Here is a 27800-nt window from a genome sequence, read left to right as displayed (position 1 = left end):
ATAAATGCTTGTGCAATTGGAATAAACTGAATGGAATGAGATGGGATTGGATTGTCTGACAACTGGCCCAAGTTTACAAAAACTTATCAACAGAATATAAGTTACCAGGAACCTACATGATATATCCAAGCATTGAAAAACAAACAAACAACAAGAACAAAACAAAAACACCACCATCTTTGTAATGAAATGATAATACCTACAGCACTTGATTGGCTTTTCCATTTCACCAGTCTCTAGGCAGGAACTCTTACATCCACCAATAGCTCTATGAGGACTGCCTTGCTTGCACCTTTCCATTATGCCTTCAGGACATCTGCAGTTCCATCAGGCTTGCTAGACCTCCCCTCATACCATTTTCCAACCAGTTGCATCCTAGGATAATTCTATCCAAGACTCAATACACCCTGTAAAGAATGATAACTTATCTGAAGTCATTCTCAAATCATTAATATACTTCCATTCCATCACACCCTATCCCAGTGATTCTGAACCTTCAGTTGACACTCTTTAAACACCATTTTCCATCCCCATTAACCATACCTTTCTTCCCATATCTCTAAATCACTTTCCTGCTTTAATACTACCCAACCCTTCCACTGTGTTCTCTAGAATGCCTGCTCCATAAATAATAAACTATATTTCATTTTAAAATTTTTTTTCTTGCTTGCTTCTTCCATCTTCTTGCACTCATTGAGACTTGGCTCTGTACTTTTTCCAACACTGATTATACTTTCACTCATACTTCTGATTTAATCTTCTTTCCCTATTTCCACTTCAAGGTTCTACATCTAGTGATGCCTCACCATCATTCTCCTTCTTAAGGCTTACTTTGTCTATATTTATCGAATCAAGGTTCTGGGAATTGTAGTCCATAGGTCTCCCTCACCTCCTTTCTTCCTCAATGAGTTAAATGCCAGAATCATAGCTTTTTCTTCATCTAGCTTCATACTGTAAGACTTCAACATATATGTCAATTCTCCTTCAAATAAATTTACCTCAAAATTTTTTGAGAAATTAATTTTCTCACAATTTGATAAATTAATTTTCTCAAATTAATCATTTCCCATGACCTATTTCTCCATTCTTCCTATAGCCATGCACATGATGATCAAATCCTTGATCTTGATATCACCCACATAAATCTTCTATATGCACGTTCATGAATTCTAAAATTCTTTTATCTGATCATATTCTGTTATCATTCCATGGTGCCTTTGGCTTGCAACTCCAAATACTATTTGTCCTCACTGTGACCTCTAATTTGTCCATCCTTCATTTTTGCCTAGGTCAACAACCTCAAACTAGGTTATACTCTTCCCATCCCCATCTTCATCCCTTGTTGAACAAGTTCAAATATATACTATCCTGTTCTCTTTACTACCTCACTCTTTGATCCTATTGAAGATCAATTCCCACCATCAGCTGACTTTGTGCCTACTCACCTCATATTGAACAAAGCTGGAGAAAAATCACAAAATTTTGCTGACTCAGTCCACTATGAATTTATTTTTGAGAACTGGTCCCTTTCTACTACAAGACAATTCCCAAATTGATTCGCTATCTCACTCCCATTTCATTTATCCAATATTTTTATCTCTTTTCAAAAATCCCATAACTCTCCCCCCTCCCACACTCTCAGGGGACCCTGAAAAAACTGAGACTATTTAGAGTTTCATCTTCTCCCTTCATCTCATATCATCAGAGGCCTTCTGCCTTTATTTCTTCTTTCACCCCTCTTTAACATGAAGAGGTGGCCTTTCTCCTTGCCAGGGCAAAACTGTCTACATGGAATAGGGATCCTGTTCCATCTTGTCTTCTCCAGCAGATTATCCTGAACTCTCACTAGTCTTCAAGTGCTTCCTATTTCCTGGTTGTTTTCTCACTGTTTACAAACATGCCCATGTTCTTCCCATCATCAAAAAAACAAACAAAACAAACAAATACCCTCACTTCTTTTTAAATCTCTGCTAGTTATTGTGCTGCATGTCTTCTGACTTTTGGCTAAATGCTATTAGAAAGCTATAAACTTCTTTTTCTTCCTCTGGCTTTTTAACTCTTTCAACTATGGTTTCCAATCATTATTCCACTTAAACTGCTCTTTCCAAAGTTACTGATTATCTTACAATTTCAAAAACTAATGACTTTTTCTTAATACTCATCTCCGTTGACCTCTTTGTAGCCTCTGACACTTCTTCATATTCTGTTCTTTTTAAGGTTTGTTTGTTTTGTGGTATAAGAAATTAAATTGGAATCTTTTGAGAGTTTTGCAGGAGCCACATATGACATATAAAGGCCAGCAGATGACACAGAAAAAGTTTAGAAACACAAAAATACGTAAAATATATCTATAATATTCTATAAAATTGCCATGGTTTATCTTTTAATACCATAACAATTCAAGCTTCTCTGGCACAAAAGGAGGGCCAAAAACTTTTCCAGTGATTTTCCAGATTGGGGATGTTCAGAGGCGGCAGGGTGTGTCATGCCCCTAATCCTCAGATATGGAAAGATAACTGTATTTCCCATCATCAGTTCCCACAATCTTCTCCTTGCAGATGATGCTCAGTTCCACTTGTCTAATTCTAATGTCTCTCCTGGCCTATATTCTCACATCTATAGTGACCGTTTAGACATCTTAAATTGCATGTTCTGTAGAGGTTCTTTTTCCAATCGTGACCCCTTCAGCACTTCTTAAAATGTGGGTCACAACCCTATATGGAGGTCTCAACTCACAGTTTAAAAAGTTTGCTGTAGACATCTTAATACAAAACATAACAAAACAACTCATTATCTTCCCACAAAACTTTCCCCTATTTCAAACTTTCCAGGCACATTAACTATCATCTTCATCTTCTTACCCTCTCTCACCCCCATATCTAATCAGTTGTTTCTACCTTCAAAACATCTCTCACATATATCCCCTTCTCTCTTCTAATACTGCCAACCCTAGTACAAACCCTCATCATCTGACATCTGGACTACTGCTAATTAATCTCTGTGTCTCAAGTGTCTATCAAGTTCAGTCCATCTCCAGGCAAACTGATCTTAAAATGTAGGGGTTACCATATTCTCCCCCATTTAAAAAATCTACAATTTATCCCTATTACCTCCAGGGCCAAATATAAAACTCTGTTTGGCTTTTAAATATGGATTGTTAGCTCCTTGAGTGTATGGACTGTCTCTTTTGGTGCAGTAGATAGAGCTCTGGGCCTGGAGTCAGGAAGACCTGAGTTCAAATCTAGCCTCAAATACTTATTAGTTGTGTGACTTTGGGCAAGTCACTTAACCTATTAACCTCAGTTTCCCTTTCTGTGAAATGACATGGAGAAGGAAATGGCAAATCACTCTACCATCTTTGCAAAGAAAATCCCAAATGGGGTAACAAAGTTGGACAAGTCTGAAACTAATGGGGTGTTTGGGTGCTTGTACTTGTACCCAAATTCCAATATCATTTCTCCTTAACTTCAAATCAATATCCCTGACAGTTTTCTCCCCAGTCCAAGGACATTAAGGCTAACAACAACTCCTGAGTGGGCTCCAGTAAGACAAACTGTCTTTCCAAATGATCACAAGAACAAGCTGACTTCTGAAGAAATTCTCTTCTTGGATCCACCTCTATCTTGTAACCACAGAATTGTCATGTATTGATTCCCAAAGTTACCATATTCAATCCAGAGGTCAAGCTATATACATCAATTTTCAAAGCTATCTTGCTACAGATATAACAGACTAAAAATACACCCTTAAGAAACCCCTTCCCTTGGTTTCCAGTAGTGAAAGACATCTGTGACCAAGGTTGCAGGTTATCACCTACTTAGCATATTTGCCAGATAATCCAGGACTTTTCTTATATAAGCTTTAGTACGATTCCTACTAAGTTGCAACTTCCTTAAGTAATGCCAGTTCCTTAAGGAACTCTACCTGCCATGTTGGTGTTATAAAAATCTTTGCCACCTTGACTTGAAGAATTCTTGAGTCTATAAATTCATTCCAGATGATACTCTCCTGTATTTCAGAACCTGAAACCCTTAGATAACATCAAAATGACTAAACAATAAAAAGTAACCCTAGTGCTTATTACACTTCATGGCACTTCATGGCACCAGTTTCTGGTTTGCTAAATGTCAGTCACAAGCTATGCCAGTGATCCAGAGTAAAGAAAATATAGTGGAAAGAACCCTGGCCTACAAGTACAGAAACTTGAGTTCTAAGCTCTGTTCTGCCAAGAGTTATACAGTTTTATGACAATTTTAACCTCCCAGATCTGATTTTCTTCATCTGCCAAAAGTCACAATGAACCAAGGTGATATCTCCTGTCTCTTCCAGGTCCAAATTTGCATGTTTTCAAATGAAGCAGGTATTTATCATTCTATAATTTTTAAAATTATTTTTCCCATTGGGCTCATTATATTAATCAAGTAAAAGATAGTTACCTCTCTGCTTTCTGTTATATTGGTCATGTAGTCACTTGAAAACACTAAAAAAAAGAACCACCGATCTTAAAGTGATAGGACATCTTAAATATAAGGAAATTGCATTCTCAACAATGAAACTTAATGAGCTTAAGGTTCATAAAGTTGTTGAAAAAAAGCCTGTGGTCACCATGGGGCACTCAAGTTGGACTATGAAAGCTATATTTCCTATAAATGCTAAGCAGGGACCAAACAAAGAAAATAATTATGCAGCATAATAAAACTTTGCCGGTCTATAAAACGCAATTCTTCTTATTCACTCAAACAGTAATTTTACTCTGTTCACTAGATATTTATAACAAAGGTCTGTTTTACGTTGCCATGAACATTTAAATGTAGGTTCTCTGAAGCATTTTTTTTATCTTTTGAAACTACTTCTATCTCAAAAGATAATATCAGTCACATAGTTATGGATACCCACTGAGAGTGAAAGGTAATTGCTGTCTTCAGATCTGTGCAAAGTTTTGGTAGAGGAGATGCATTATTTCTGTCCTTCATAGCATGACAGAATTGCATGTCACTCAGTTTACAAGGCCTGGGAGTCAGAAGATTAAGTTTTTACAAACTCATAAAATGATGATCATTCATTCAGTCAATTCAAGTCATTCTAGTCAACTTTTGTGAAATGTTTACTATATGCCAGGCACTGTGCTAAGTACTTGAAATACAAATAAGAAGAAAAAAAAGCAGCCCCTGGTCTCAAGAAACCTACATTATAACGAAGGAAGGCAATGTTTAAAAGTGTGCTTGAAAAGTTAGGAAGGAAATGTATAGTGAGAAGCAGCAAAAATCTAAGTAGTCAGGGGACAGAGTAAGGAGAGGAATGAAAAGTAAGCTGGCCTGAGAATTTCTTCAAAATGAATGTTCCAGAAGGAACTCCTCAGTAGGAAGATGGAGTCTTAGAGGCAGAACAATCTTTTGGAATGAGAAAGCCTCAGGTGTGGAGAAATCTTCCAGAGTGAAAAGGCAGCTGAGGAATTCATTTATTTATGAATTCGCTTTTGAACATTAAGCACTTACTTCCAAGTATCATAAGTCACTCATACCTTTTCTACTGGGTAGCCATGTAACTGGACAAATAATTGAAATTCTCTGAAACTCAACTTGTTCATTTATACAAATCAAATTAACACCTACTCTTACTCACAAGTTTATTTTGTTTCACATGAGATAGGGTTCATGAAAATGTCTTACAAAACCGAAAAATACTAAATAATAATTGTTGTTAATAATAATATTTAACATTTACATAACACTTGCTATGTAGGTTTCCAAAGTGGGCGATACCACTGGAACAATGGGCGAGAGGGGCAGTTGTAGCTCAGGTGCAACTAGCATAAGAAGAGAAGGAAATTTTGAAAAACCATTAGTTCATGTTCATATGTAATGTAAAAGAGTTAAAATCATAGTAATAACATCATTTTCCAGATAAACACACAAAATACAAGTTATAAGTGATCAACGGTCAAGTCCACCAACAGGTTTTAACAATCAAGTGCTGGCTTGTTGTTTTAATGCATTGTCAGAAAGTCCAGCATGCAGCAGGAATACGTGCATGTAATGACTTGTTTACAATATGGTAACAGACAGTTACATGATGCATATTAAAATTCATCATTAAAATTTGAATGCAGGCCAAAAAAACAAATATAATAAATTATTGAATTTGAAATTTGTCATTTTTTTATTTTATTTTTTTTAAATAGCACGAAATTAAAAAAAAAAATGTCAAAGGGTCAAAGAAAGTAAATTTCCATGGGGGGCATTGGGTATTTTTTAAAGGGGCAATAGGCCAAAGAAGTTTGAGAACAGAAATTCTATATTAGGCAGAATACTAAGTTCTTTATAATTATTATCTCATTTGATCCTAACAACAAACAACCAGGGAGGTAGGTGTTATACTTTATAGATAAGGAAACTGAGACAAACAGAGGTTGAGAGACTTGCCTCAAATCACTCAGATAATAAGTGTCTGAAGCTGGACTTAAATTTAGGTCTATCTGCCTCCAGGCTGTGTTCTATACACTGTACCACCTAGCTATCCTCAATAAATAGTGATGATGATGATGAATGATGATGATGATGCTGCTATAGTGTACATGAATCCATTTTCTTATTTACTCATGATGTCTTCGCTGAGTATCACAATACTAGTGTTAGTGTATATCCAATTTTCTGCATATTTACATAACATGGTATGGAATAATAAAATAAGCACTGAACTTGGAGTCAGAAGAACAGGCTTAATTTTTTTTTCATCTTGCATTCAAATTTGTTTCATTAAACTCATGCTATATGAACTAAAGTTATTTTGCCTTTCTGTGTCATGATTAACATCTTTTTGATGTACATATATTATCAGCATTTCATTCTCTGCATTGCAACTTCCATATTTGTGTATTTGTTCTACAAGCATTGTATAGTTCAGTGATTTTTTTTTAACAAATCTGGTAAACCACTAATAATTATGTGATATATGTAAAGTCTGATTTGGCTTCTAGTATGACATCTTGAAAACAATGGCCTATTTAAATTTTAATTCAAATGACACATCTATAATGCCACCGACACTGCTCAATCAAGTACTCAGTTGCAATTTGGTACATGTGTTGCTGATGCAGAGAGATGTAATTATATTCAAATAGGTTGAGAATTCACTAATACCCTATGATTCATCCTACATGAAGTGAATTCAGGATAAATAAGATGACATGCAAAACATTTTAGTTCTATAGAAAAAGCATAATACATATCCAAAATATCATCATTTCTAACATGCATTATATCTAAAATAGCATCTTTTTTTCTGTAATCATTTATCATTGTAGATCAGGGAAGGAGTTTTATTCACAAGATGCTTCATGTAATCCAGCATTCTTTTTCTATACAAAGATAAACTTCCAACAGTACTGGAAATAATTAGGTGGGGGGGAAACTTGCCTAGCCAAATATTATATTTAAAATAAATCTGAAAAGCCTTATATGATGTCCTGTTATGAAGATAAGACCATGTAGCATTGTAAATTAAAGAGCATGATGATGACTAGAATGTACTCCATGGGAAAATCAACTAATGAAATCATGTATTAAGCAGTAAATGTCTTTCAAACATCCTATTAAGTGTGGGGGATACAGATACAAAAAAACAGAGTCATCACTTAAAAGATCTTACTTTCTAACAGGGGAGATCATGCATAAGAAGGAAATATTGTTGGAAAAGGTAGGAAGCCTTGTGGCATGGTTTGAGGTTGGCAAGGAGGTAACATGATTGACTTGTTCCAAGAAATATAAGGGGGAAAAATCACCTGTAAAAATCTATGGTTCCAGGGAAAGGAGTTTTCAGATATAGTGGTTGGAGATGTCAAATATGGCTGAAGTACAGGAAAGATGTTTTGGACATGGCTGGGAAATTTTCTTTTATAATGTTATTTTGTTGGCATGTCTAATTCAAATCAAAGGTATGAACCGTCTTAGAGGTAAACCTGAATAGAAGAAGTAATTTTTGAGCCATAGGCTATCTTCATCTGGCATGCAATCTTCCACTTGGATACTTTCAAAAAGCTTTGAAAGGTGACTGAATCAGATTTAACTTTTATTTGATGGCTCAAATAAATGACCATTTTCATTAAATAAAAAGTAAATAAATTATGGAGATAATGACTAAATAAGAATTTCCTTTTAAAATACATGTCCTTGATAGAGATGGTGTTGATAAAACCTAAAATTAAAAGACTATATCTTTAACCATTTTGTTAATTTTCTTTTTAATTCAGTCTCTGTTTTTAATTATTCATCTTCACTGGCAGGAAAGTAATGACATTTGATCATTATTAGGCTTAAAGCTGTTAATCCTGAGAAAATAAATGTTCCTCCAATCAACAAACAATTTGCTAAAAAGAACAATGATAACAAAATCCCAATGGTACTTTGTAATCTAGTCTCCTTTTAGCTACCTATCTCTTTTAAGTTACACAGCATATAGAATAAGAAAAACATCACACAGTACACTATGATTACATTTAATTTTTTTAGGTAAATCTTTAGCCTTATGTATTATCTTGAAACATTGATATCTTTTGTTTTTTAAACTACTTTCATTTCCCATTATAAACCTCACCTTTTCCATGCAAAAAGTTATTCATTTCATGCAAAGAATTATTCATTAAATCAGAGAATACATAAGAAAGCAGAGGGGGAAAATGTTCAGCAAAGCTAATCAATACAGAAATCAAATTGAAAGATATATGCAGCATATATGTATATATATATATATATATATATGTCAATACCACCAAAATATTAACATTATATTCTACAGTGTTCTACTTCTATCAATAATCCATATATATATATGTTTTGTACCTTTTCACCATGAGGAGTATAGATGAATTGGTATTAATTACTTAAGAATATGTGCAGATGTAAAATAGTTTTCTCTGTGGCTCCTATGGAGTTTATGCTATTCTCACTTTTCCCTCCCTTCAGTTAACAAGAGAAATTTTAGCCTCTGGGAATCTAAATGAGCCCTGAGTTCAACTCAAAAGGATACTGCTTGGAGAGTTATTGGATCATTCATAAAACTACGCTGTAACTCAATAGCCAGCCAAGAGGTCTTTTAACCTCCCACACTAGAAATGAAGTTCCTAGAATAGAATTTTGAATGTATTTTTTTTTTGTCTATCCCTCCATGTATACTCTGATATCTAGTAACTAAATACTCCAAAACAAGAGAATGGACTAATTTATATTAAGAGAGAGAGAGAGAGAAAGAGAGAGAGAGAGAGAGAGAGAGAGAGAGAGAGAGAGAGAGAGAGAGAGAGAGAGAGAGAGAATCATGCCTACATAATATGACCTGCCCTGCTGGCAAATAGAACACTTTTTTTTTTCTCTGCTAACATTGGTGGAACACTTAGTAGACAAGGGGAAGAGAAAGACCCACTGTATTTCACAACTAAGGGTAGAAGTAACAACTTCTTGGACACTTCCCCTATCTGGGATGCTGCAGTCCTACTTGCTATCAATGATGATAGTCCTGGGAAACTGCATCACTTACATCCCAAAGTAGACACAGTTTTAGATGTTCATAGCATTCCACTGACATCTCCAGCTGTCTGTACAGGACATAATTTAATCATTTTCTTTTGCTTCTATGTCTTGTACACAAATTTTCTTCCTTTTTCACCTCCCTTTTGAGGATCCTGGGCTCCCACAAAATTAAGTAATTGAATTGCATTGAGAAAAACTGACAAAATGTCTCTTTGTTTTGAACCCACTGGACCTAGGAAACCCTTATACTGACTGCTACATTAAATGAATTGAATTTTCTTCACACTTATTTCTTCCCAGAAAGGGAGAGAGATTTATTTTCTTTTCTTCAGAATTAAGGTTGGTCATTATAATTAAAGAGAATTGTGTTTTAATTGTATTGTTGTTCTTTTCATTTAGATTGTTGCTGTTGCTTGTCCGTTCAAGAAGAGGACCATGACATCAGGGAGGTGATGCCATGACATGCAAGGGAATTGGATTTAAGTGAGGGAAGGCTGTGCAAAGTCACCATCAATCATCTGACTTGCCTTGTCCAATAGAATTATATTCAAAAAAGGTTTCTATATTTTTTCAGTTCTTTTTTGCTATAAAAATCAGCGATGTAAATCACACCTTTTCTCTGACCTCTGAGTAATCAGGTGACCTGATTTGATATGCAAATGCTAGCTTTGCAAATTCAATCACAAATGGCTTAGTAACTTTGTCCTCCATTTCCTTTTTATTTCAGATAAATTTTAGCAAACTCCAATGATCTTTGAGACAAAGAATATAAAATTTGAGATTGCTTCCATTTCTTCTTCTTCTTTTGGCCAGGAAGTGATTGGACCAGATGCCAAGAGCTTCAAGCCACTTTTACAGTCTTCTTTCACCCTTATCAAGACCTTCTAAATTCTTCACTTTCTGCCATCAGAGTGGTATCATTGTATCAACAAGCACCCTGACATAGACAGGGGGCCCTTAGATCTGCATTTATAAAAGGGAAGGCAACTTTTGAGGGGTCGACAATCACTTTAATAAAACACATGTATCATTCACTTAGTTCAGGGTGTGTGGGTCAGAGACCACCGAATCAAATAAAAATCAGAGACTTCTCAAGGTAGAACTAAAGCTTTCATTATGATCTCATGAGAAAGGGCATCTCCTCTCTAATAAGTAATCAGGAGAGTGAGGCAATTACAGAAGGCAAATATAGAGATTATATAGCCCTAATGCAGATCCCATCCCCTCTGCTGACCTTTTACTCCCATTGACTGAGAGGCAGACTCACAGTCTAAACTCAACAATCTACCCTATGAATAGGGGACAGTGGACAGTAGGATAGCAGCGGCATAACCAATAGGCATTATGTTGGTGTAGATGTTGATGTGGCAGCCCAAGGGAGGGGGTGTGTTATGCTGATATGGCAACCCAAAGGAGCAAGGCGGGGGGGGGGGGGGGGGGGCTTGTGTTATGCTGATAAGGCAACCCAAGGGGGGTTATGTTGTGGCAACCCAAGGGGGGTGGTTTAAGTTTCGTATTCCCAAAAATCACATGATTTCTGGGAAACTGAAACTTAGGTCAAACCAGCTACTAAAAACCTTTTGTTAAGCACTGAGTCTTCACTAGCTTCATTTCATTCAATCCCTCCTTATTTTTCATACCTTTGAAGACTTCTCATACCACTGCTGATACATAACCTCAGCTATCATATCCCCCTTCTTCTCCAGGCAATCAGAATTGGGCTGTCCCTCCTGATCTCTTGGTACCGAGCCCTGTTTCTGGAGCATCATGAGTTGTATTGATCCCTCGACTTTCCTTTCCAACCTAATCATTTTGGACATAGCATTCTCCAGGAGAAACAGAGAAATGTGTAACCCCCATACAGATAAGTCCAAAAGAATCAGTACTAGCAAACACCCTATAAACTTCTAATGCTTGTTCTTTCATGGACTATGTGACCACCCCATAGGTGGTCTTTTCCAGAACTACAGCTTCACCCCTTCAAATCCTACTGGATTCACAGTGCATTCAGTAGGAAGAGTCACCAGGCTCTTTATTTTAGTGTGATGTGTCCTGGAAGGGTCCCTCCCAAGATGGGGTGAGTTTCTCTTCCTTCCACGTCTGAATCAACACCCAATCACCAGCTTGGAATTGATGTACAGGAAATCCCAGAGGAGGAGTTTGGGCTTTCAAGCCTTAGGTCTGCAATATATGAATGTGCTTTGCAGGGTAGATACATATTCTCTAAGAAACCTGTCTTTGTTTTCAAATATTGGGTTCCAACTCTCCCAATTCCCTATTCCTGGGTAAGGGTGACCATATCCAAGGTCAATCTGGTATTCGAGTGTTAATCTGGTGAGCTGTCTTTTGATTTCCTGATACATCCTTTCAACTTTGCCAGAGGAAAGAAGGTGCCATGGAGTATGAAACTCCCATGAAATATCCAGACAAGAGACTGGAGAACTTTAGCCATGAAATGTGTTCCCCGATCTGAGTCTATCCTCTCCACCATCCCATATCTTGGAATTATTTGTTCAATCAAGATTTTACCAACCGTTTAAGCATTTCCACAAGCAAGGGGGTAAGCCTCCATCCATGAGGTCAAGTGGTCCACTACAACCAGTAGATACTGAGACAGCTCACTGGGGGCAACTTAGCAAAATCCATCTGTATGCTCTGGAAGGGTTTAATATCTGGAGGTCATCCTCCCAGGGGCATTTGTCGTTAAGCTGACTTCTTAGTCCTTTGACAGACAAGGCAACCATCTACCAACTGCTGGGCTAGGGTGTATAGACCTGGAGACACAAATCGGGTTAAGACCGCATCACAGAGATTCTGGGCCTCCAATGGCTACCTTGGTGCAAATGTTGCAGTGCTTATCTCATATCTGCTTTGGTCAGTACCTCTCTACCATCTGGGAGGAACTGATGCCCATTGCTATCCTTCTGAGCCCAAAGATTTTGGGCCTTTTTAATTTCTTCCTGAGAAAAGGATGGAGAGGGGAGACTAGGGGGAAAGGAGGGAATGAAAACCAACATCGGGTCACCTGGCTCAAGTTCCCTTTCTCCCACCCTCTTTGCCTCTTTATCAGCAAATCGGTTACCCCTAGCCTCAAATGAGGTTCCAGTCTGGTATCCTTTTACATAAATAATTGCAATTGACTCAGAAAGCAATAGATTCTCTAACACTCTATCAGTGTGGCATGTACTAGTTCATTCCCTTTGCTATTTATCATGCCTCTGTCTTCCCATATATTCCCAAACACATGTGAGACTCCCTAAGCATATTTAAAGTCTGTGTATATATTACCCTCTACTCTTTTTAACATTTTAGAGCCCTGAGTGTAGAACTCACATATTTGCACTGACCAGGGTTTGGGCAAACTCCCTGATTTCATCAGGGAATTCTGATCTCCATTTATGATGGCATATCCATTTTTTCCTTTTTCCACCTACCATTCATGAAGATGCATCCACAAATAAATTTAGTCCTCCAGAAAGTGGAGATTCTTGAAGATCTTCCTGCACCTTGATCTGGAGATCTATGAACTCCATGCAATAGTTCCCTGTCTCTTGTTCACCCTCTGGACTAGCAGGAAGAAAGGAGGCAGTATTCACATTAGAGTCCTATGACAAAACGAAATCATCTTGCTCCAACAATATAGCCTCATATTTTAGAATCGTTGAGTCAGTTAGCCACCTTCTTACTTTTTGGTTAAGAATCATCCTCATATGTGGGACACTTACTATCAAACTTCCCCCAAAGGTGAGTTGTTGGCTCTCTTTAACCAATAAGGCAGTAGCAGCCACTACCTGAATGCAGGTAAGCCGTCCTTTGGCTACCAAGTCTAGGAGTTTAGATAGAAAGGCAACTGGTCTCTGCCCTCCTCTTATTTGTGCCAGAACCCCAAGAGCAATCCCTTTGTCAGCATTTACATACAAATGGAAAGGTTTTTCCAATGAGGGAAGGGCTAGGACCAGGAGTGAAACTAGTCAAATTTCTCCCAACTCTCCTCATCCCATAAGGTAACTTCTAGGCTCTCATGCAATAGGTGATCATGCAAGGGTTTAGTTATATTAGCATATGAGTCAATCCAACGTCTACAATACCCCACTAATATTAAAAACTTGTGTAGCTCTCTTTTTGTTTGGGGCATAGGGGTCTAGAGGATTCCCTCCACTTGGGCAGGGTCAAGTCTCTTGTTTCCTTCACTAATCAAGTGCCCTAAATAATTGACTTCTTTCTCCACAAATTGTAGTTTCCCCCTTGAAACCCAAAGTCCCTACTTCCCTAAAGAATTCAACAACTGAATAGATGCTTACCTTCACACTCATGTGTATATCTGAATTTGTTGATATTTCTCCCAGCAACCTTCATTCTGCCTTTTGATTCCCTGGCATTTCACAAGAAGTATTCTGCATATAAATTCAATAAATAAGGTGACAATATACAACCTTGTCAAATTTCTTTTCCAGTAAAACAAACAAATCAGTTGCTCCATGTTTGGTTACAACTGTTGCTTAGGGGCAGCTAGATGGTGCAGTGGATAGAGCACCAGTGCAGGAGTCAGGAAGACCTGAGTTCAAATCTCACTTCAGACACTTGACACTCACAAGCTGTGTGACCTTGTGCAAGTCACTTAACCCCAATTACCTCATCCTGGGTCATCTCCAGTCATGCTGATGAATATCTGGTCACTGGATTCAGACAGTTCTAGAGGAAAAGTGAGACTGGTAACCTGCACAGCCCTCCCTCACTCAAAACAAAGTCAAGTGCAAGTCATGTCATTATTTCTCTGATGGCATGGTCTTCTTCAGCAATGAAGGACGAACACACACAACTGTTGCTTCTTGATCTGCATTCTCAGGAGACAAGTAAGATGATCTGGTACTACCATCTGTTTGAGGACTTGCCACATTTTGTTGTTATCCAGACAAAAGCTTTACTGTAGTCAATGAAGCAGAAGTAGATGCTTTGTTGGAACTCCTTTACTTTCTCTATAATCCAGAATATGTTGACAATTTGATCTCTGGTTACGCTGTCTCTTTGAAAACAAGCCTACTTGACCTGCACAGCCCTCACTCACTCAAAACAAAGTCAAGTGCAAGTCATGTCATCATTTCTCTGATGGCATGGTCTTCTTTGGCAATGAAGGATGAACACATACACTCTTTTTGTAATTACCAACTAACATATTACTGAAGCTCTAGTTTTCAGAATCTTAAGCATAACTTTGTTGGCATGTGAAATGAGTGCAAATGTTCAGCAATTTAAACATTCTTTCGCATTGCCGTTTTTACGAATTAGGATGTATAGTGATCTATTACAATCCAATGACCATTGGTTTGTTATCCAAATTTGCTGTCATACTGAGTGCAGTACATTAACAGTAACTTCTTTATGGATTTTAAAAAGCTCAATTGGAAGTCCATCATTTCCACTAACCTGGGGGTGGAGAACCTACAACCTCAAGGCCACATATGACCCTCTAGTGTGGCCTTTTGATTGAATCCAAACTTCACAGAACAAATCCCCTCAATAAAAGAGTTTGTTTTGTACTTGATTCAGTCAAAAAGCAACACCCAAGGACCTAGAAGGCTACATGTGTGACTCACCTAATCATTAGCTATGCTTCTTAAGGCCTACTTGACTCCATTCTCCAGGATGTCTGGCTTTAGATCAGTAACCACACCATGGTTATCAGTGATGTTAACATTTTTCTTGTATAATTCTTCTGTACATTCTTGCCACTTTTTTCGATCTCTTCTACTTCTGTTGGGTCTCTATCATTTTTGTCTTTTATCGTGTCCATTTTTGCATGAAATGTTTCCTTGACATCTCTAATCTCCTTGAAGAGATCTTTTGTCTTTCTTATTCTATTGTCTTCTTTCTTTCTTTGAATTGCTTATTTAAGAAAACTTTCCTACTTTTCCTTGCAATTTTCTGGAATTCTACATTCATGTGGTTATATCTTTCCTTTTGTCCTTTCATTTTTGTTTTCCTTCTTTCCTCAGCTATTTGTAAAGCCGCATCAGCCACTTTACTTTCTTGCTCTTTCTTTTTCTTTGGAATGTTTTCTGTTGTAACATTGCAAACCTCTGTCCATGGTACTTCAGGCACTCTACCAGATCTGAGCCCTTAGATCTAATCTATTCATCATTTCCACCTCATAGTCATAAGGGATATCATTTAGGTCATACCTATAATGGCCTGATGGTTTTCCCTACTTTCTTCAATTTTTCTTCTCTTCTTTCTTCAATTTAAGTAAGAATTTTGTAATAAGAATCTCAAGATCTGAACCTTTAGCTACAAAGCATGTAATCATTCTAATTTCAATGTGGACCCTCTGGTGAATATCCATGTGTAGACTAGCCTTTTTGTTGGTTGAAAAGTAGTGTTTCTTATGACCAGCAAGTTACCTTGATAAAACTCTATTAGTCTCTGCCCTGCTTCCTTTTGTACTCCAGGGTCAAACTTGGCCATTATTCCAATAACTTTTCATTTCCCATTTTAGCATTCCAATCTCCTATGATGAACGTATGTGATGCCTTTTTTGGGGGGGAGGGGGAGGTGTTATTCCTAAAGATGTTATAGGTCTTCATAGAACTGGTCAACTTTGAGAGCACAGACCTATATTACTGTGATATTGAATGGCTTGCTTTGTATTCAAATATCATTCCATCGTATTTGAGATTATCCCCCAGTACTGTGTGTGTGTGTGTGTGTGTGTGTATGTGTGTGTGTATATTTCTCTTCCCCACACTTTTATGAACTGAGAAAGTTATTCCATTTCTTCTAAGGAATCCTTGCCCACAGTACCATTTACAGTGATCACCTGAATTAAAGTCACCCATTCTCATGAAGTTCACTGACACCCAAGATATCAATGTTTAATCTTTTCAACTCCTATTTGACCACATCCAGCTTACCTTAGTTCAGAGATTTTACATCCAATTTTCCTAGGCAAGAATGTTTTTTTATAGCATCAGACTTTCCTTTTGTTTCCAGATACATCTGGAGCTTCTTTTTAGCTTTGGATCAGACTCTTCATTAGCCCTGGAACTACTTGTAGTTTCTCTCAATAGCATGTAGAATACCTTCAGACCTGAAGGGCTCATCTTTCGATATCATTCTTTTACTGTTTTGGGACTGTTTATTGAGTTTTCTTGGCACAGGTACTGGACTGATTTGTTATTTTTTCCTCCAGTGTATCATCTTCTGTCATAATCTCTATTATGACCTGTCAATCTTGCGTAACCCTGGACATCATAGCTCATAGTTTCACTGAGCTACACAGACCTCTTAGCCATTACAAAACAGTGATCTAGAAGGGAATAACCTCTTTAGTCTTGGACATTATGCCTTGATAGAAAAAGGCAACTGGGTCAAATCTAACAACATTGCATATAATAAGAGTATATATAAACTTTATACTGGAGGTTAATGAACCAGGTTACTGACACAAGATGGGGAAATATACTTGGTCCAATTTGTATAAAAAAGATATGAATGTTTTTACAGATTTAAATTCAATATGAGTTACCAGTGCTATTCTAGTGTTCTAGATTTGAAGCAAGGGTGATCTGGAGTTGTCCTATCTCACCCTTACTACCCATGAGACAGTGGGCAACTAACTTAACTTAAGTCCTCTTAGCTTCTGTAGACTGTGAAAAATGAAAAGATTACAGTACTTATTCAAAAATATTATTGTGAGAGGGAAACAAGATAGTGTAAGAAAAAAGTTTTTCCCATGATCAAAACAGAACCTAGACATCATCTTTCAAGAAATTATCAAGGAAAACTGCCCTAATATTCTAGAACCAGAGGATAAAATAAATATTGAAAGAATCCACTGATCACCTCCTGAAAAAGATCCCCAAAGGAAAATTCCTAGGAATATTATAGCCAAATTCCAGAGCTCTGAGATAAAGGAGAAAATATTTCAAGTAGCCAGAAAGAAATGATTCAAGTATTGTGGAAATACAATCAAGATAACACAAGATCTAGCAACTTCTACATTAAGGGATCAAAGGCCTTGGAATATGATATTCCAGAAGTCAAAGGAACTAGAATTAAAACCAAGAATCACCTACCCAGCAAAACTGAGTATAATACTTCAGGGGAATAAATGGTCATTCAGTGAAATAGAGGACTTTTAATCATTGTTGATGAAAATATCAAAGCTGAATAGAAAATCTGATTTTCAAACACAAGAATCAAGAGAAGCACAAAAAGGTAAACAGGAAATAGAAATCACAAGGGACTCACTAAAGTTGAACTGTTTACATTCCTACATGGAAAGATAATATTTGTAACTCTTGAAACTTTTTAAATTATTTGGATAGTTGGAACGATTATATACATATAGACAGAAGTCACAGAGTGAGATGAATAGGAAGGGAAGATATCTTTAAAAAATAAAATTAAGGGGTGAGAGGAATATATTGGAAGGAGAAAGGAAAAAACAGAATGGAATAAATTATCTCACATAAAAGAGGCAAGCAAAAGGTTTTTCACTGCAAGGGAAGAGAGGGGATGTGAGAGGGAAAAAGTGAACTTTACTCTCATTACATGTGGCTTAAGGAGGCAATAACATGAATACTCAATTTGCTATGAAACTCTATCTTACACTACAGGAAAGTAGGGGAGAAGGAGATAAAGGGGGGGCATGATAGAAAGGAGGGCAAATGGGAGGAGGGTGTAATTAGAAGTAAATGCTTTTGAGGAGAGATAGGGTCAAAAGAGAGAATAGAATAAATAGGGGCAGTATAGGATGGAAGGAAATATAGATAGTCTTCCACAACGTGACTTTTATGGAAGTCTTTTACATAAATACACATGTATAACATATATCAAATTGCTTGCCTTTTCAGGGGGATGGATGGGGAGGAAGGAAGGGAGAGATTTTGGAACTCAAAGTTTTAAAAACAAATGTAAAAAACTGTTTTTATGTGCAACCTGGAAATAAGATATACAGGAAATGGATTATAGACATCTATCTTGTCCTCCAAGAAAATAGAGGGGATGGGGAAAAGAGAAGGGAGGGTTATGATAGAAGGGAGGGCAGAATGGAGGAATGGGTAATCAGAATTACACACTGTCTTGGGGTGGGCAAAGGGGAGAGATGGGGAGAAAATTTGGAAATCAAAATCTTGTGGAAATGAATGTTGAAAACTAAAAATAAATTAGAATTAAAAAAAAAAAAAACAAAAAGGTTTTGCACTCCATAAAGTTCTACATAAATATTGTCATTAATAGCAGCAATATCATAAGTAACTAGAGAAATTATTTAAACTTTCAGTGCCCTCCAGACACTCTCTTAAAGTATAATTTTTAGATGACTGATGAGGAGAAGAGAAAAAGGGAGGGAAGGAGAGGAAGAGAGAGAAAGAGAGAGAGACAGAGAGAGAGAGAGAGAGAGAATGTCAGCGATCACAGTTTTCATTCACTTAAGAACAATATTTTGTTCAATATTGCCCCAAAGCTGAATAATAGACCATTCAGTCAATCCACAGAGTAAGGGATAATTTGTGGCTTTTTGACTCTTTTTGTGTTTGGAATACATACACAGATGTATAGAAATAAGTATATATAAGTATACTTATATATAGGCAGCTAGATGGCACAGTGCATAGAGCACTGGGCCTAGAGGCAAGACCTGAGTTCAAAGCAGCCTCAGACATTTACTAACTGTGTGACCCTGGCAAATCACTTAATCCTGTTTGCCTCCATTTCCTCATCTGTAAAAAGAACTGGAGAAGGAAATGGCAAATCACTTTTAAGAAAATCATGCTAAGAAAATGACAAATGGGGTCATGAGGAGTTGGACAAAACTGAACAAAAATGTGTGTACATACACACATACACACATGTATATATACATATACACACATATGTACACATGTATATATATGCACACACAGTGTACACACATATACACTTATGTATGTATACATAATATATACAAAGAATGTGGGCGGAGCCAAGATGGCGGAGTAAAAAGACGCACATACACATAGCTCCGAACCCACAACCCATAGAACATCTACAAAGAAGTAACTCACAGCGAATTCTGCACCCAGAGGCCACAGAACATTGGAGTGAGGGAGATTTCTGTTCCAGAGACCTGCAAACCTCTCGCAAAAGGTCCTTCGCGCCGTGGACTGGGCGCCGGGACTGGGAGCTGAGTACAGCCCTGCCACGGCCACGGCACCGAGAGGAAAAGATCCGAGCGGGCTTCAGGGACGGGATCTCCAGTGGCCACCTGGGTCCCTCCACCCACAGAGGGACCTGCAAACCTCTCGCAAAAGGTCCATCATGCTGTAGACGCGGAGCCCAGCCAAGACCTGCCGCGGCCGCGGCACCAAGAAAAGCAGATTTGAGCAGGCTTCAGGGATGGGATCTCCAGCAGCCACACAAGTCCCTCCACCCACAGGTGATGGGGGTCGGTGAGAGAGTCTCTTTGGCGGGTCGAGGGGGGAGTGGGGTGCCCCCATGGCTCGGGGTCCCTCGGGAGGCAGAAGCTGAGGGGCGGTGGCGGGCTGGGGCTCCCTGGGTGGGCAGGAGCCTGGATCCATTGTTGAAGGTCTGTGCATAAACTCCCTGAGGGAATTGAGCCTGAGAGGCAGCCCTGCCCCAACCTGAGCACCTGAACTTAATCTCACACTGAATAGCAGCCCTGCCCCCGCCCAAAGCCATGAGGCTGGAAGCAGCATTTGAATCTCAGATCCCAAACGCTGGCTGGGAAGATCAGGAGGCAAGGAGGGTATGAGGAGAATATTCAGAGGTCAAGTCACTGGCTAGGAAAATGCCCAGAAAAGGGAAAAGAAATAAGACTACAGAAGGTTACTTTCTTGGTGAACAGGCATTTCCTCCCTTCCTTTCTGATGAGGAAGAACAATGCTTACCATCACGCAAAGACACAGAAGTCAAGGCTTCTGTGTCCCAGCCCACCCAATGGGCTCAGGCCATGGAAAAGCTCAAAAAGAATTTTGAAAATCAAGTTAGAGAGGTGGAGGAAAAGCTGGGAAAAGAAATGAGAGACATGAAGTCAAAGCATGAACAGCAGATCGGCTCCCTGCTAAAGGAGACCCAAAAAAATGTTGAAGAAAATAACACCTTGAAAATTAGCCTAACTCAATTGGCAAAAGAGGTTCAAAAAGCCAATGAGGAGAAGAATGCTTTCAAAAGCAGAATTAGCCAAATGGAAAAGGAGATTCAAAAGCTCACTGAAGAAAATAGTTCTTTCAAAATTAGAATGGCACAGATGGAGGCTAAGGACTTTATGAGAAAGCAAGAAATCACAGAACAAAACCAGAAGAATGGAAAAATGGAAGATAATGTGAAATATCTCATTGGAAAAACAACTGACCTGGAAAATAGATCCAGGAGAGACAATTTAAAAATGATGGGACTGCCTGAAAGCCATGATCAAAAAAAGAGCCTAGACATCATCTTTCATGAAATTATCAAGGGAAACTGCCCTGAGATTCTAGAACCAGAGGGCAAAATAAGTATTCAAGGAATCCACAGAACACCCCCTGAAAGAGATCCAAAAAAAGAAACTCCTAGGAACATTGTGGCCAAATTCCAGAGTTCCCAGGTCAAGGAGAAAATATTGCAAGCAGCTAGAAAGAAACAATTCAAGTATTGTGGAAATACAATCAGGATAACACAAGATCTAGCAGCTTCTACATTAAGGGATCGAAGGGCATGGAATAAGATATTCCAGAAGTCAAAGGAACTAGGACTAAAACCAAGAATCACCTACCCAGCAAAACTGAGTATAATACTTCAGGGGAAAAATTGGTCTTTCAATGAAATAGAGGATTTTCAAGCATTCTTCATGAAAAGACCAGAGCTGAAAAGAAAATTTGACTTTCAAACACAAGAATGAAGAGAACCATGAAAAGGTGAACAGCAAAGGGAAGTCATAAGGGACTTAATAAAGTTGAACTGTTTACATTCCTACATGGAAAGACAATATTTGTAACTCTTGAAACATTTCAGTATCTGGGTACTGGGTAGGATTACACACACACACACACATGCACACATGCACACATACATAGAGACAGAGTGCACAGAGTGAATTGAAGAAGACGGGATCGTATCTTAAAAAAAAATGAAATCAAGCAGTGAGAGAGAAATATATTGGGAGGAGAAAGGGAGAAATGGAATGGGGCAAATGATCTCTCATAAAAGAGGCATGCAAAAGACTCATTAGTGGAGGGATAAAGAGGGGAGGTGAGAGAAAAACATGAAGTCTACTCTCATCACATTCCACTAAAGGAAGGAATAAAATGCACACTCATTTTGGTATGAAAACCTATCTTACAATACAGGAAAGTGGGGGATAAGGGGATAAGCAGGGTGGGGGTGATGATAGAAGGGAGGGCATGGGGAGGAGAGTGCAATTTGAGGTCGACACTCATGGGGAGGGATAGGATCAAAAGAGAATAGAAGTAATGGGGGACAGGATAGGATGGAGGGAAATACAGTTAGTCTTATACAACATAACTATTATGGAAGTCATTTGAAAAACTACACAGATTTGGCCTATATTGAATTGCTTGCCTTCCAAAGGGAAGGGGTGGGGAGGGAGGGAAGTAAAGAAGTTGGAACTCAAAGTGTTAGGATCAACTGTCGAGTAATGTTCTTGCCTCTAGGAGATAAGAAATACAGGTAAAGGGGTATAGAAAGCTATCTGGCCCTACAGGACAAAAGAGAAGATGGAGACAAGGGCAGAGAGGGATGATAGAAGAGAGAGCAGATTGGTCATAGGGGCAATTAGAATGCTTGGTGTTTGGGGGGGGAGGGGATAAAAGGGGAGAAAATTTGTAACCCAAAATTTTGTGAAAATGAATGTTAAAAGTTAAATAAATAAATTTAATTTAAAAAAAAAAAAACAAAGAATGTCATTATCAGTTTGGCTCACCATATTTTAGAAAGGACACTGAGGATGTTTGTCTATTTAAATATCAACAGGATAAATTCCAAGATAATTCCATATGACAGTTAGTTAAAGGAAATGAGGATGTTCAGCACACAAATAAGAATATATAAGTATACACACACACATATCTATATTGGGAGGAGGTATATACATCTATATGCATACATATGTTTGCATGTGTTTATATATTTGTGTATATAGGTGTATATGTTTATAATATGCATTAATACACAAGATTGTAATCATTGTGGCTCCCCATATCTTAGAACATTTGAGAAAGCTTGTCCATTGAAATATCAACAAGATGATGAAGAACTTCAAGATTATACTATATGGTAATCAGTTAAAGGAAATGGGATTTTCCAGCATACAAATTTAAAAAGAGAGAGAGAGAGAGAGAGTACATGATAGCAGTCTTCAAATATTAAAGAGCTATGTTATGGAAAACGGATTGGCATTGTTCTACTTTGCCTTAGAGGACAGAGATAGGACCACTAGATACAAAATGATAATTGGTAATCAAAGTTTGATATAAGGAAAATATTGCTATCATAAAATTTTCTTTAAATCAGCCATGGACTTAAACCTTTATTTACATGTGAATCTTAAGTACACATTAAGTTGTACCAACTCTAGAGGCAAATTCTCTAAGTTCTCGATCTATTAGGAAAAGTAATATTTCCTTTTTATTTACTCTAAATTTCATTTTTGTCAGGTTGCAAGGGGTGCCATTCCTTGTATTTGTCTTAATGTATTCATCTATACCTTTGTGAATAAATCCATGTTCATCCTATCCAGAAACTTCATGAATTTATAGACTTGGATCATTATACTCTTGTAGTGAAGGGTCTATCTTTGCCAACACCCCTTCTGGAACTCTTCTTGTGACTTAGATTCATACTCATGCAGGGGATGATTATAATGACAGATTGCACATTCTAGCCAATGGTTTCATAATTTCATCCATAAATTCTTTCAAAGCTCTTGGGGAGAAGCCATCTGGTGCCAATGATTTATCTACATCTCATTTGTCAGTTAATTCTAGAACATCCTATGCATTTATTATTGTTTGATCTAGTACCTCTGACCCCTTTGGTTTGAAAGATGATTTGGGACTGAGGATATCCCTAATGAATTACTTGGTAAAGAATGAGACAAAGACTTCATTTCATCTGCAAGCTATCTTTCTTTTTTTTCCAATTGTGAGCTTTTTTGCCTTGATCATCAAATGATCTCCTGGGTAGTTTTCAGCCTCTGATGTATATAAAACTCCACTTATTACTGACTTTGTAGTATCTTATAAGCTGCTCCCTGAATTATCTTTTGGTTAGACTGGTTTATTTCTTGTTCTTGACTTGAAATGCTTTGTGCAATTGCACCGGTTTCTTTTATTTGGAAATCTTTGTAGTTTTAAAATTTGCCTTTCTTTCCTAAAATCTCCTTTAGTTTTCCACCTGGAAATGCAAAGTTAATTTTCTGTTTAATTTTATTTTGAGTACCTTTTCTTTTACTTCAGTGATTAAAAATAGCCTTAGATCATCCTGTAATGTGTTTTAGCTGCCTCAAGTCAATTTCTTCCTAACACATGCCTTTTTTTCCTAAAAAATGAATAATAATAGCTTGACAGATTTTAAAGTTTTGTTTTCCACTAGAGTAAAAAATCCCTTAATATTCTCTTGACTCTAGAAATGTGGCTTACTAATACTTCCTGCACCAACTCCTCTTCACTAAGTACCAAGATCACAAAACCGTTCTATTTTACATTAATAAAATTGCCTGTGTTAAAAAGTTGTTCTTTGTTCTAGCTATAAAATCTGCTTTCATATTTACTAATGAGACACTCACCCTTTCTATGTGACAACAATTGGAGTTTTCAATTTATATTATTGCTAATAATAGTTAGCACTTATAATTGAACATAAAGGTTTGAAAAAAAAAACTTTGCAAATGTTATTTCATTTGATCTTCACAACAACCATGAGAGGTAGGTGCTATTACTATTCTTATTTTATGGATGGATAAACTGACAGAGTTTAAGAAATTTGCTCAGGATTTAGTAAATAAATGTCTCAGGAAGCATTTCAACTGTCTTCTTCCTAAATGAAGGCTCAGCACTCCATCTACTGCCCCGCCTAGCATCTCCCATTTTGTAGTCTTCAAATCCTAGGGGCAGCTAGGTGGTGCAGTGGACAGAGCACCAGTGCAGGAGTCAGGAGGACCTGGGTTCAAATCTCACCTCAGACACCTGACACTCACTACCTGTGTGACCTTGGGAAAGTCACTTAACCCCAATTGCCTCATCCTGGGTTATCTCTGGTCATCTGGATGAATATCTGGTCACTGGATTCAGATGGTCCTGGAGGAAAAGTGAGGCTGGTGACTTGCACAGCCCTCCCTCACTCAAAACAAAGTCAAGTGCAAGTCATGTCATTATTTCTATGATGGCATGGTCTTCTTCGGGAACAAAAGATGAACACATATTCAGCCTTCAAATTCTAACTAACATAACAAAGGTATATTGCTGTCTTTTGTTTTCTATCCTAGGTATTTATGGATCCAACATCATTATTAACCAACAAGCCTTTCCTTCTAAATAAGGAAACCATTAAGCAAAAGCAACAGATGTGATTGTTGAATCTGATAGCAAATTTCATATTCCCCACTTATTACTGCTCCTACTACTCCAAGGAAAGGAAGGAGAGAGCCTTTCCATATCTCTTCCCCAAGTTCAAGATTTGGCATTGATGTTATACTCCTGCATCATTTTTATGTTATGTTATTAGTCATGTTAGATTGATAGATAGATGGAGACAGTCAGACAGAGAGAGAGACAAAGAGAGACAGAGAGATGGTAGAGATGTCAAGTGATAAATATATAGATATGATATATAAATACATAGTCCTCTTACCATACTACTAAATCAAATCTTTTTGATAGATTTAAATCATTATGAAGATAAAGTGTTTATGAGGATCATCTCAAATCTTAAATTAGACAAATAGATTTTACTCAGTCATACTACCTCAAAATCAATTTTTGTACACTTAAGTTACTTTTCCCTTTGAATATAAGGATGATAATCTGGAAAGCAGAGAAAATGAGTCATTCTGAAGGAACTGAGATGATATGAAGTATGTTATACTTATCCTTTCCATACAGGCATATATGAACATAATGTAATACACATAATAGAAAATTAAGAAACATTCCTGAATACAGTAAATGTTTTAACAAGACGCCAGCTCTCCAACACTGCCAGAATTGTGTTTGTGAATACATACACATTCATTGATTAGTATAGAATGGAACTGGTATAATTCATAATTTATTGACTAGTCATGTAAGTTGTTACAAAGTGAACTTTTATATTATGACACTAGCAATTGGGAAGAAATAATCATGATATCACTTGTTATTCTTTTTTTAGGTTGTTTAAACGTTTTTATTACCACTTTTTCTCTCTATAAAAAAAAAACAAAACACATTTTCACTCCCACCCAGTCTAAAAAAAAAATCCTTGCAAGAAATATGCATAGTTTTTTAAAAATCTCAATTGCCTTTATCCAAAAATGTGTGTCTCATTCTGCATCATTCATCCATCACCTTTTCGTCAGAAATCGGCAATCATGCATCTATCTTCATCAATGCCCAGAAATCATTATTGGTCATTGAATCAATCAAAATTCCTGGATCTGTCAAAGTTGTAGATCTTTTTAATATTATTATGCAAATTGGTTCTGCTAATTTCACTCTGCATCAATTCATATAAGCCTTCTTAGGTTTCTCTAAACCAAGTCTTGTTATCATGTTTTACAGTACAATAGTATTCCACTAAGTCATATGTTGCAGTTTATTCAACCATTCCATAATTGATGTGACCCCCCTCTCCCATTAGCTTAGAGCTCTTTGTTAGTTAAAAAAAATAAAAAGATCTATTATAACTACTTTATGTATATATAGGTCTTTTTTCTTTCTTCGATTCTTTTGGGTTTTTGGCTTAGTGGTGATATAACTGGGTCAAGAAGTATGTACATTTCGATGACTTTGGGGCATTAATTTCAAACTGATTTTTGGAGTAACTGGACTAATTCACAACTATACTAATGTGCCTCTTTTCCTACAACCTTTTTAATTTCCCATTTTTGTTATCTTGGCCAGTCTATTAAGCATAAGGCAGAACCTCAGAGTTGCTTTAATTTACCTTTTTCTATTAGTGATATGGTGATTTTTTTTTCCCTATATAACCTTTGGTAATATAGATTTCTTCCTCTGAAAACCACCTATTCTTTTCAGATCTATTGGGATTCTGATTTATTGGGAAATGGTTTTCATTCTTATAAATATGAACCAATTCCTTATATATCTTAGAAATCAGAACATTATCAGGCACATTTGCTTAAGAGATTTTATTTCTGCAACTGTTTCCTTCCTAATTCACCATTTCATTGATAACAGTGTGTGTGTGTGTGTGTGTGTGTGCATGTGTGTGTGTGTGCGTGTGTCTATGTAATGTGGTATTGTGGTGTAATGACTCAAGTTCTGGGCTTATAATCATGAAGAACAATGTTTTAATCCTGCCTCTGAACTATACTGTGTGAGCTTGATCATCATTTAATGTCTTCCTGCCTCAGATATATCCCTGGTACTCATCTACTAATTTATAGACAAGCTGTAATCTGCTAGTTGGTGACAAATATTCCCATATTCTGAGTTACCCCTACTGAGAAACATTAAGTTCTTCTTGTATCTAAACATTAATGCAAATTTATTTGGAAACTAAATGAAAATCTTTATTTCACCCTGCAGAAAAAATGTAAAAACCATAAAAGTCTCACACTAGTGCAAAAGCCTGTAAGACATGTCTCCTACCCGTTAAAGTTCTTGTTTGCACAGGAGCACTAGTTAAAACTATTTTTGAAGGGAAATCCACTTGGGGCCCCCAAAGAACCTTCTGCCTTCCCCAAATAACTCGTGGCAGTAGATGGGCAAGGGCCACATAAGCTCTTCTAGATGGTATTGCCCTTGCTGATCCTTTATCTTGATTGTAAACTCCTTGAGGGGAGGAACTGTCGTTTGCCCCTTTTGCCCCAGTGCTTAGCACACAGTAGGTACTTAATTAATATTCATTGACAACATTTATCTTCAATCAAAAAGCATTTATTAAACATCTACTATGTGCCAGGTACAAAGCTAAGAATGGAGACACAAATAAAAGGAATTAAACAAGCCTTACTCTTTAGAGGACTCCATTGAAGTGGCACAAAACTAGATATAAACGGAATAAACGTAAATTTTAAAACAGGTAGTGAAATACAATTGGAGTAAGGGCACAAGGGCAATAGAA

At 37.2% G+C, this 27800-nt stretch overlaps 1 long non-coding RNA gene across 5 annotated transcripts in view; it reads right to left on the bottom strand.

Moving 5' to 3' along the window:
• Positions 1-16669, bottom strand: part of LOC140529593 (uncharacterized) — a 63394-nt gene extending 46725 nt beyond the window's left edge. The window contains exons 1-4 of one of the 5 annotated variants that reach the window (XR_011975608.1): positions 16430-16669; positions 13823-13915; positions 12956-13088; positions 5641-5806 (exon numbers count right to left, since the gene is read on the bottom strand). This is a non-coding gene — a long non-coding RNA (uncharacterized lncRNA). The other 4 variants (XR_011975606.1, XR_011975610.1, XR_011975609.1 and 1 more) reach the window with 4 other exon arrangements.
• Positions 16670-27800: the final 11131 nt, after the last annotated feature.

Source organism: Notamacropus eugenii, chromosome 2, assembly GCF_028372415.1.
Source record: "Notamacropus eugenii isolate mMacEug1 chromosome 2, mMacEug1.pri_v2, whole genome shotgun sequence".
In the NCBI taxonomy this organism is placed as follows: domain Eukaryota; kingdom Metazoa; phylum Chordata; class Mammalia; order Diprotodontia; family Macropodidae; genus Notamacropus; species Notamacropus eugenii.
This window is presented reverse-complemented; position numbering and strand designations above follow the sequence as displayed.